Genomic DNA, 12,919 nt, shown 5'->3' with positions numbered 1-12,919 from the left:
TCATTCTATGAAAGACTGTCCTCTCCTTTCATGGTCTGTGATCTCTCAAGAATATAAATCCTCATCAAAACAATTTGTAACACAAACAAGTTGATGTCCGAAGGTCAAACCACTCAGACAAGTCATTTATACCTCCTCTACTTGTCCATCCCACGTGACAAGTAAATACACCCAGTCATGTGATAATTGTTTTAAAAAAATAAGAATGTTAATTCGTTGTTGTAGTCCATCTCAAAGCCCCTGCATTCGATTCCCCTTCTGAATTTCCCATCTCACTCAGTTAGGTAATTATTTTAAAAAATTAAGAAATTACCATTCAAACCATTAATTATTACCTTATAGACTTGTGCAAGTCTGTACATCTCCTATGTGCTTGGATCTCCTTTACAATATAATTGGGTGTGTGTGGGTGGGGTGGGGGTGGGGTGGGGGTGTTTGCTGTTGTTTATATCAAAAGTATATGTTTGCAGGTGACTGAATGTTATTTTAACCTTTTTGCGTTCTCACAGCTGTCACCAAGCAGTGGCTGCACAATCGTAGTTTGTACTTCCCTATTCCACTACATATGCTCATCCGCTGGTGTTTACATGGTCTCATCGCTATATGGCTGAAATGATGCTGATGAGACGCAAGATTAACTCACTCACTGGTGTTAACATGTCTTACAGGAACCAGAGGACGACGGATATCAGCAGTAAAATAGCCACGTTTCATAGCTATCTCTCACCAAGTGACATACGTCAAAATGTGCGCCAAACAAAAACATTTACTCCATTGTCCAGTTTTATGGGGGTCAGCAACAGAGCGTGGGGCCATTAAAGGGTACCAGCAAGGTATGAGCGGTCAAAGTTCAAATAAGGATAATGAATACAGCGACACCTCCCGGACTACATCAGAGACAAAGGCCGGTGTGGTTCGTCCGCCCGGTCACCTGAAGACTGGTTCAGACACATGACTGCACGAACACTACCGAAGTTTGTATAGACAGGACCCTGGTCATTTTTATCCAGGACCCTGTACTAATTCTTTTTGGCAGCTAAGGTTACTCGAAATATGAATAGTATATTTCATGACATAGAAACATTTAGCTGGGCATTAAGCTTTATGTCAATGACACTTCGTTAGAGTATTGTAGAGTTTGCTGATGACGTAATGACGAGAGTCGAGGAGAGAATGTGTCGGGAATGGCAATGTGGCATTATCATAAAATTGGAGGGGTGAAAATGTCTAGATTGGCATATATGATAAGCCATGACAAAAGTCAAGCAGGGGAATATGTCGAGATTGGCAATGATACGTTATGACAAACGTCGAGCAGAGGCTACGTCAAGATTGGCATATATGATGCGTCATGACAAAAGTCGAGTGGAGAATATGTCGAGATTGGCACTGATACGTCATACGGGTGGAAATAACATCGAGACACACCTCTGTCTCTTTCTGTTTCTCTCTCACATAATATTTGTTTCCATGACAATGAGATCACAGCGAGCGATCTTTTTAACGTTAATTATCATTCAATTAATGCATTTTTTAAAGAAATAGAATTTTTACATTTAAAATTGGTAGTTTAATTGAGCAGCTGAGATTGTGAGTGGCTGTATCCTCACAGGGGGTTGAAGTATTGTAAAATTTTTGTCCTGTGGGGGTACGTAAGTCCCAAAACGTTTAAAGTAAATTTAAACATACCACTATTTTTAACCGTAGGATATATGTTATTTTAAGTTATGGCTAGATTGTCTGAAATTGCTAACAGCTGAAGGGATGATGTAAATCCAGCTGGGGTCCATGCAGGAAGCAAACGTACCTATATATCCCCATGATCCCCAGTATGGTGATCTACCTTCAGCTGTTGGCAACCTATAGCCTGTTTTTATATTGTATCGTGTTCTGCAGTTAAAATGTTTCATATTTACATACTAGTTTTATATTCATATCTGAGATATTCTAGTTGTTTTACTGTCCTTCGTTGACATGCTTTATAATTTCTATGTATTTATGGTGAATTTAAAACTTGGTTTAGTCACGATGAGGGCTGAAATATTGCCGATGTGACTGTAAATCTTACTCACTCACTCTCATATAATACAGAGAGAGAGAGAGAGAGAGAGAGAGAGAGAGAGGTTTGAAGTACTTTAATCACAGGGAATTCTATGATTTTACTCCATTGGCTGTATTACACCCCATCTAGTGTTATCCCCTGGTCGCATATCTAAATAACAATAATAGCACGATATCATAATATAGGATGATGATAATAATAATGCCTTCGTATAATGATAATACGCATCATTCGTGTGGCCTATTGTGTGCTTGTTTACGTCCAGTCGTTGTGTTGTAGTCATTAACTGCATAATTGCACAATCAATATAAGGTCATTCACTATGACTGTAGCTTAGCGTGACTCATTACTGAGGTGAGGTCAACATAATCAGAACACGTTCGAAGTACTTTTAGTGATACCAGAATCATCCGTCTCATGTAACAGGTGCGCGGCTTTTCAGACATACTGACTCGGTTCTACCTGTGGGAAGATAGTTATTTTCCCGTATTTTTCAGAAATACCCCCTTTCAAGTTCTCTATCTATCCAGGTCACGTCCAGATTATACTGGTTGGCAACATGGACTTGCTTGACTGACCGTGTGTGTCGAGCTGACTGTTACTCTTCCAGAGTTCACACGGTAGACGTACTGCGCATGCGCTCGTCGTCTGGCGACCTTGTGATATACTAAACTAAGGTCGGCGAGTTCAGGTCATCTCCGCAATAACAAGCGAGGCTTATTAACCAGATGGTCCTAAATGCAGCCTGAATAAGCTCCAAAATCCAAGCTTTTGTTCCTGAAGTGGTCCAGATTTCGGCCAATTTATTAAAGATGTTTTTTACAATCAATGCTGTTGTAATCACTTTTACTGCTAAACTGCCAAAAGACATAACATGTTTAAATTTGATACACAATTCCGATGAGCAAAATTTATAACTTATCAAATATGATAGTTAAACTTTACAAGGTTTGCATTTCAGTACAAAAATGGAGAAATAATTCCAGACATACAAAATGTCTATGCCAGGCTCCCGATAACATATCGTTGTTACTGACATTAGATGCGGGAGTCTCGGGATAACAAGCGTTTCAAGGGAGAGAACCGTGGTGAACGTGGAAATTACATTCCAGTCTTGGCATGTACCTGCATGAAGACGGCTTCGCTCCATTCCCTCCCCCACTACTGCCACACACCCCGCTGCACGCGAACGCCGGGGGCTAGAGTTCATTTGCCGGTCATCCACGCGCAGCTGAAGCGATGACCGACTGGGTGACATGCTCTAAACGGGGCATGTCTCGAATAGTTATAGTACGTTTCAACTTCTGCACAGCAATTGGAAAACAACATTTCTCGTGTACGGGTTCTTTTGAAAGGAGGGTCAATACTGAAACGAAATATGATGGAGAAACAGACAGATGGACAAGGTGTCTGTTTTGGGTCGTTAATGTGATAGATCGGTTTCTGACAGAAACGATGTTGTGTTATTTGGAAAACTGTTGATATTTCGGTGCCGATATATTTGTTTATCATCCAAAACTGTGTTCCACAGGAGATATCGCTTGTGTGAGATCAAACGATATCTCCTAGGAGATATCGTTTTGACAGTAGATTTTGTACAATGCCCTGACAATGCTATGACGTCATTTACTTGATGACATCACAATGCTATGACATCGCTGCACTGCAAGTCTAATGGCAGTACCATGTTCACAGATCTACATTTTTCATTGAAAACTAATGAAGAGTGATTTTGGATGATAAATAGAATCTCACCCTCGTGTCTTCTGATATCAAATATATCAACACTCGTTGATAAAGTAAAAATATCCTCGGCAAGCCTCGGATATTTGTAACTTTATCAACTCGTGTTGATATAATTGATATCAGAAGACACTTGGGTGAGATTCTCTATATCTTGCGTAAAGGTCATTTCAGGGTTAACCGAGTGACTTTTATTATTATTATTATGCTAACATTTGTATAGCGCCAATATCCAGCTCAGCTCAGCTGCTCAAAGGCGCTATATTTTTCCCTCGATCACTGGATGTCAATCTCAACGGCACGTCGTATTATCAATATCAACTCCCTGGGTATATCTTATTTTAAACCGAAATGTACATAGAGTTACTAAAGAGATGATAGTGTCTCATAAGCCTTATTGGTTGGGTAAATGAATACTTTATTGCTTTTTGTGTATTTTATTTCATGTATTCGTCCACGTGACACTTTTCATAAACTATATCTGTCTGTCTGTCTATGAAATTGTTCATTGCCTAATTAGTTAATTGTATGAGAGATGTTGTTTTGAGATGACCTAACTGCCGACTTGGACTAGTATAACAATGAAGTACGTTTTAAAGTATAACTATATTTTTTGGAACTGTAATCAAACCACCTTTTAACCCGAATACATAACATGTGCCGAAAACAACACATTACTGACAACAACAGGGGTGGAAATAACTTTAAAATTGCTAGTGTACTCCGGTACAGTGGCACATGTAAAATCACTTGCCCTGATAATTTTTCCACTATACCGGCCGTTTTCTTGTTGATTTTTTAAATAAACAACATAATTAACATTGGAATATCAACTGGACACCGGTACAGTGTGATATACAAATTTACTTGCCCGACAGATAAAAACACTGGACTCGGGCGTCGGGCAATGGGTTATTTCTATTTCCACCCTGAACAATGCCCGCTCTTACTGGCATCAATAGATATAGTTATTAATAGTTACTGGTATTAATAGCTATTGGTATCAATAGTAACTGGTATTAATAGTAACAGGAACAAAAATAAGACATTGCGTGAAGAAAGCCGTATACCCCATGCATTGTTAAAAGTATAAATATACTCATTCCAATAATGGTTGTCACCCCCTTCAATTGTATTAACCGGCTGGGGGTGACAACCATTATTGGCATAAGTATAGAAACACAGACCCCTGTATTGAACGTGTGTACAGGTTGAAATAAACATCTCCCAGGGAACCCATCAAGTGTCAACTGTACCTCTCTTGTCTCGCGTAGTCTGTCTTACAGTCTCTCATCCATACTATATTCCGTCAGCCTAGTAATGCCTCCTTCATACCAAAAGACGTTAAAATATGGTACTTGTTGGTCCCTGCCTGGCGCTCGGCATTAATGGGTACACAAGGACTGGTCGGCTCGGAGTCAGTATACTGTGTCTGAGTGGGGTATTCATGCTTCACTGCGGCATGGTATCTCAGTGAGCTAGCACCATAAAACCAGCTTCAGTCTGGGCTAGTACAAGCAGCCGCACATACACATACACACGCATGCACGTCGTCATATGAGCGAAATATTCTCAAGCACGACGTTAAACCCAATTTCACCTCACCTCATCTCTTTGTAATACAACTCTCTATATGAAACAAATCTGCATTACTTTCCCTTCGCCCAGCTCTGTCTGTAATGTGAAGGTTCTAAATGAAGCAAGTCTAGATTTCCTCAGCTCTAGGTTCATAATCTCCCATCTCACTGGGACTCCTTTTCAGTATAACAGAGTTTGTTTTGTCTCTCCCAGTGTCCTAACGCCAGAAACTAATCGTTGGTCTAAATCCCGTTCAGCAGTTATGTACATTAAAATGTTTTAAACTTATGCTTAAAACTAATGGGAAGTGGGGATGTCATTGATTTTGATTTTGTACATGACATGCAGGGTGTCACTTTTGTACTTTGTACATGCTTCTGCATAAAAATCCTCTAATGGCTACAACCCAACGACTGGACGAAAACAAGCACACAATAGGCCACACGAACCGAAGATGAGCATTATCATTATACGAAGGCATTATTATTATCATCATCCTATATTATGATATCGTGCTATTATTATTATTTAGATATGCGACCAGGGGATAACACTAGACGGGGTGTAATACAGCTAATGGAGTAAAATCATAGAATTCCCTGTGATTAAAGTACTTCAAACCTCTCTCTCTCTCTCTCTCTCTCTCTCTCTCTCTCTCTCTCTCTCTCTCTCTCTCTCTCTCTCTCTCTCTCTCTCTCTCTCTCTCTCTCTCTCTCTCTCTCTCTCTCTCTCTCTCTCTCTCTCTCTCTCTCTCTCTCTCTCATAGACACACACATTAGCCATAAATTATGAACGGTTCCTTGGACATATGTTTATATCATGGGATATATTATCCGAAAGGTATTGTTACCATTTCTGTTTACCATCCAAGCAGGGGGCGGGTATCTGTGAGCTGTACGCACTTTGGTCTTGTATTTATAACACAATTTCCTTTATAGCTCCTCTTTAGTTTTAGATTACACAACTTTATTTCTGGGACTAAATGATGACACACACAGTCATTTTGTCAACAGTGTCGGGGTGAGTAAGATGTCGAGCAAAAATGTGTGAAAAACTGTGATGTACTGGCTTAAATAGAATGACTGCGAGGCATAACACCAGACTTGTGAACGACAGTGTTAGTGTCAACATCGATTTCCATGTAACAAACCTCCTCCCAACAAATCAGGTGAGTAGTGCACGCTGTAGTTTATGATATACTATACTGTATATATCCCTAGACGAAAAATATTGAATACCATTATTTATATTGGGTATTTTGCTTGTATTTTCCGATCTCCGGGGCATCTTTTGGAAATTCATGTATTTCATAGGACTTTGAATGACTTAGATCGCAGCGATACCTGACTTTAAAGGGCAAAATATTACTTTACACGAAAATAACCCTTTTTGTCTTGCACTTTTTCAACATAAAAAGTGTTTGTCAAGTAGTTCTACAGCCAAAACCGTACAGATATCAGAAGTTTCTGAACGCTGATTGTTCCTCTAGATAATCCAAGGACTCGGTTAATTACAGCAGCTGGTGAACCGTGAGTTGCGGAATAACTAGCGAAGAATATTTACAAAATGAATCATTTCATAAACGACTTAAGTTTTCGTTTATGTGAGTGAGTGAGTGAATTTAGTTTTACGCCACTTTTAGAAATATTCCAGCAATATCACGGCGGGGAACACCCGAAATGGGCTTTGCCCATTGTACCCATGTGGGGAATCGAACCCGGGTCTTCGGCGTGACGAACGAACGCTTTAACCACTAGGCTACCTTCTTCTTCTTCTTCAGTTAGGTGCTTTTGAGGTCGCCTTCGCCTGTTGGCATTTCGGCAGACCTATCTCTAGGCTACCCCACCGCCCCTTTATTTATATGACATTGTAAACAAAACCTAAGTGGTTCAGAAAGACAGGGCTCATGCAGATAGTTATATAGGTACTTATGTGTAATGTTCAGGGTTGTTTATGAACGTTCCGCGTTCTTGCACATCAATCGTTCAAAGTAAATTTGTTTTAAGGATGTGTGGGGCTTTGTTTTCGTTTTGTGTTGTTTTGTTTGTTTGTTTGTTTTTCTCGTGTTTTGGGGTGGAGAGGCGGGAAAGGCGAATATGTTAGATGGACGACATCAAGTATAAAATAGAAACGATTTATAATTAATTACAAAGTAATTGCAATTCTTAATTAAACTTTATTCCAATTCATTGCACATGACAGCATTTACTGAAGCGCAGTGCATTAAACGTGTTACACTCTCTATTACCAGAGGGCGGAGGGTATAGCCTAGTGGTTAAAGCGTTCGCTCGTCACGCCGAAGACCCGGGTTCAATTCCCCAAATGAATGCAATGTGTAAAGGCCATTTCTGCTGTCTCCCGCCGTGATATTGCTGAAATATTGCTAAAAGCGGCGTAAAACTAAACTCACTCATTCTGTTGTGTTGCCAGAAGGTTTGTGAACGTTTCACATGATTCATCGGACACCATGTAATAGGGTCCCAAACACTATTTCCATTTTACGGTAAAACACCGTTCCTCGTCTCAGAGGAAGAGGGTAATCCACCTCTCCGAAGGCGTTGCAAGACACCTTGGTGTCCATCATTCGAATCTATAGGCTTCAAGAACGTCATCTGTTCATATACAGATGTACAGCTATACAGGTCATCGTCTACGAGGCATCTGACCGCAAACGAGGGCGATAGACAAAATGGGTATACATGGTCACGTCTATGCGATAGATTCCTCCTTGTAACATCGGAACTGCTAGAATGGCGTATGGGACTCACAACTGACCAATGAGCGATCGGACATTTACCGTAGGTTTGAAGTGCCAATAGCAGCTGCGTGGGCGCGCGTGTAACACGACGTCATCTCCGCACACGTCAGATATGGACACGTATCAGCGGAACTGCTAGAACAGGCACTAGAGTCAGACTGGTTTATAGATGAAAGTAATTCTAGCATTGAACAGACAGATGGAGACGTCGAGGCGAGAAAACATTCCGTTTCGTTAGAAGAGTTGTGTACATCGATCTAGATTTGCTCGAAATGTATAATCTATATGGGTCTCCACTGGTCTCCCACTATAGGAAACAGCACATACTTTCGATGATGCCCTGACTTAAAGATAACATCACAGTTTCCAGTGTAGATGTTAAATTATACACTCGACCAGGATTAGTAGCTGCATCGAATAAACTGTTGTCTGATGTCGGAAAGGTTTCATTATTATACATACGATTTGACCGTGATCGAGCATGTAAGTGGGATGAGAAATATATTTGCGACCTGAAAACATTGCGCAATAGGATTGTGAATTTGTACAGTATAGTTTTTAAAATTTATTTCTTGTTATTTAACCTTGCACTCGGTGGTCTGACGGTGGTCTGCAAATAATCGAGTCTGGACCAGACAATCCAGTGATCAACAGCTTGTCCATCGATCTACGCAATTGGGATACGATGACATGTGTCAACCAAGTCAGCGAGCCTGACCACCTGATCCCGTTAGTCTCTCTTACGACAAGCATGGGTTGCTGAAGACCAAATCTTCGCAGGTGCACTGTATAGGTAGCTTCCTCGTCTTGAATGTAATCCGGTTTCGAATCTTCGCGTGGTTGCATTGTAAAGGAAACTTTTGTTGGAGTCCATCACCTTGGTTATTGCATTGTTGTCAAGCCTTTTAATGTTAAATGTCTTGTTTCTCACGACCCACCCACCCTTTATACGTTTTTGAAGAACTGTAAGAAATCTCAAATCGCAAAGATTTTTGTTTGGTGTTAAACGCCGCACTCAGCAATATTCCAGCAATATGACGTTGGTCTGTAAATGATCGAGTCCGGTCCAGACAATCCAGTGATCAACAGCATGAGCATCGACGACTACCGTCTATCTCCGAATCCTTAATATTACATGTGCATCATTACATCCGGTACATCATGCTGAAGACTTTATCACCAACAAAACAACAAACCAAAACGTCACACTTCTTGGGCTTATGTTTATTCATATTTATTGATTCCCATACGCATATGTTCTGTATTTACGGGCAGTTGTTGTCCATGGTGAAATACGTGGGTGGCGATGATGAAAATCAATCCGAACACCAGTGGTAAATTTCCGCTATTAGAAACTGGTCACTACTGGCTAAACATAGACCTACATGTAACTGCAGAAGTCAATGATCTCACCTTTGGCGACGCAGTCGGTTAAATGAGGAATCCATGGCGCGAGCTTGAATTATTGAAATCGTTACTGCATTCTGTGTACGTCTTTGAATCCGTAGAAGGAACCACTGTTCACTTTTCATTCAGAATTCAGTGTCGATGCCTGGAGATCGAGATGGCTATTTCCACCAGGAAACATCCTTGATTAAAATTCAGACACCTTTTCCGACTGAATGAATTTTGATGGAGCTTAAAGGGGTTTTGTTTCTGATTCGTGAATTAGACAGTAGGTTGAAATATACGAAACCTTGTAGTAGTGTTTGAAGGTTAGGCGTGTTTGTAGTGAGTGAGTGAGTTTAGTTTTACTCCGCTTTTAGCAATATTCCAGCAATATCACGTCGGGGGACACCAGAAATGGCCTTCACACATTGTGCCCATGTGGGGCATAGAACCCGGGTCTTCGGCGTGACGAACGAACGCTTTAACCACTAGTCTACCCCACCGCCCCTGTAACTGTTTGATATGCGAAAATCACGCCGAAGACCCGGGTTCGATTCCCCACATGGGCACAGTGTGTTAAGCCCATTTCTGGTGTCCCTCGCCGTGATATTGCTGGAATATTGCTAAAAGCGGCGTAAAACTAAACTCAGTCAGTGATATGCGAAAACAAAATAACACACCCTCGAATATCGAGGGTATTTTGTCTTCATGCCGTCGGTCAATTTTTCCATTATAGTCTTTATTAGTCCGATTCGAAATGCAAATGCAACTAAATACAACTGCTTAATGAAAATACGCCCTCAACGAGAGAACGTTTTGTAATAATCTATTGATAATAGAGTATGCATGGTATTACGCAGCTATCAACAATATTCCAACAATATAACGTTGGGGGAGACTAGAAGCGGGCTTCACTCATTGTACCCATGGGTTGAATGGAACCGGGGTCTTCGGCGTGACGAGCGAACGCTTTAACCACTAGGCTACCCCACGGCTCTATTGACAATAGAGATGGGTAATAGAGGGTAAATATTTTTACGTCACATTTTGAAACGAAGATTTTATGGCGAATGGTTCCCGAGAATATAACAATGACAACAGAGCAGACACCCTAGATACACATAAAACACATTCTTGCATACGGTGTTAAACGAAAGAGCACCCAGACCGTGTTATTATCGGTTAAACACGGAGTCATCTGACAACATTGCGATAAAAAATATTCTTAAAACCCTGATATAGTTTTCAAAGCGCAAGTAGTCACACTAGGGATCTTCTGTTTGTACACACAATAAACAAATTCATCACAGCGCTGTAAAGGATCTTCACAAATATGACGTTTACACGCTATACATGTATGATTACAACCCGGTTCGTCTAATTTTTAGGGCCTGACTATACCTGGATTGTCTAACCACGCATGAGTGATTTCTACATGGGTCAGTGTCGTGCAAAAGACGAACTTTTAAGCAATGAAGTCTCTGTAATTGACTATACAGATAGAGTCTCACACCTTCTAGGAGAGTATGCCTTATATGATGTGGTGATATGATATTTACATGTGAAAAGTGGTGATAAGATGAATAAGGTGAAATAACTATAATACAAGTCAATATATGATCAAATATATTTATGTATATTTTTGAATAATGATATATATATGCTTTATATACATGTGTGTGTGTGGTGAAGTTGCAGATGTTTGTGCAACTAACTATAATATAAGTAAAAATATATGATAAAATATATTTCTATATATATGTGAACGTTATATATGTGTGAGATATATATGCAAATAAGTACAGTTAAATAATAAATACTAAAAATATACGATGAAATATATTTATGTTGTCTTTGTTTATATTTTGTGGTAACACCCCTGTTAAGTTTTAAATGGATTGGTCCACATGCCTACTTCGTCTAACAAGCAAAGTCACTCAACCCTGACTATGCCTGGGTCGTCTTATTGCTACTGTTTACCTGTTTTAAAAAATAGACGAAACAGGGTGATACCACATGTATATAACAGGAAATGCATGAATGAGTATTCTCGCACGTCATATACTTATATTACATGTATAAGTGGTGCCAATTAGCATCACCTGTCTCACTGATTGGAGCATTGTTATGTGAAAAAGCATTAATGGTAAATACGAGCTCACCTGAAAGCCATTAGTCGGGCCAAGTCCGATTTACTTAAAACTATCAGAGCAGAGCGACTGTCACCAAAACCTAAACTCGGGAATCGACGCCCTATATACTTCCCCCTGCATAATCTGTAAAATCTCCTTTGGAAGGGTCTTTGAATGATTCGTATAAAGTGGGAAATTATGGATGTCAGCTCCAGGATTATGAGAATCACGACATTTATTATTTTTTTTATTATAGGATATTTATATAGCGCACATATCCACGCACTAGTGCATGCTCAAGGCGCTGGTATTTTTTCCCTCGATCATTGGATGTCAATCTCAACGGCACATCGCATTATCAATCTCAACTCCCTGGGGAGTATACAACTCTTGCAGCCACTAGGCGCACCGAGTTATTGTGGCTTTCTCATCCTAACAAGGTACCCATTCACAGCTGGGTAGACTGGGACACATAGTCACAGTACTTTGTCCATGTTCACTGCACGTTGCTGTACCCGCAACTAGGTGTTTGCACGTATTCATGTGGCCACCATCTGGTCATATACCAACGGATTCGTGGGTTCTTTTAAGTGCACAGGGTTGGGTACTGTACACTAGGGGTTGTGACAACACTGAAAGAGTCTGCACACAAAGTTGACTCCAAGGTTTTTACACCCGGTCACAGGTGGGCTCGATCCCGACACCTCAACCTCGCTGGATCACTATTTTCGGAGTATTCTTATTCTTCCATCAGGTGTATTATAGACTAGGTTGGTTTGTTTGTGGTTGTTTGTTTAACACCACAAGCAGTATTCCAGCTATGTGACGGCGGTCTGTAAATAGTACTGAATAATCGAGTCAGGACCAGACGATCCAGTGATCAACAGTATGAGCATCAATCTACGCAATTAGGAAACGATGACATGTGTCAACCAAGCCAGAGAGTCTGCCCCACCCGATCCCGTTTGACAGATAAAACAGATATATGTATATGTGAAAGCAACAATACTAAAAAACAATGAATGGTTCATAGATAATGTATTTTCTTAATGTAACGATGATAATGTTGATTAAAACAGATTATTAACGTTAGCATTATTCTAAAAAAAAGTAAATAAAAACGTTCTATAGGTATTGTTGAAAAATGCATTGACATGGTTAACCCCCTGTCTTATTGAACATATATATATACGTGACAGCTGTTCAAGTCACGTTGACCCTTTGGTTTAACACAGACCAAAAAGAGTTTAAACGCAT

This window comes from Haliotis rubra, unplaced genomic scaffold, assembly GCF_003918875.1.
Source record: "Haliotis rubra isolate DU_JTF1 unplaced genomic scaffold, ASM391887v1 Scf91, whole genome shotgun sequence".
Classification (NCBI taxonomy): domain Eukaryota; kingdom Metazoa; phylum Mollusca; class Gastropoda; order Lepetellida; family Haliotidae; genus Haliotis; species Haliotis rubra.
Note: the sequence above shows the minus strand (reverse complement) of the source record.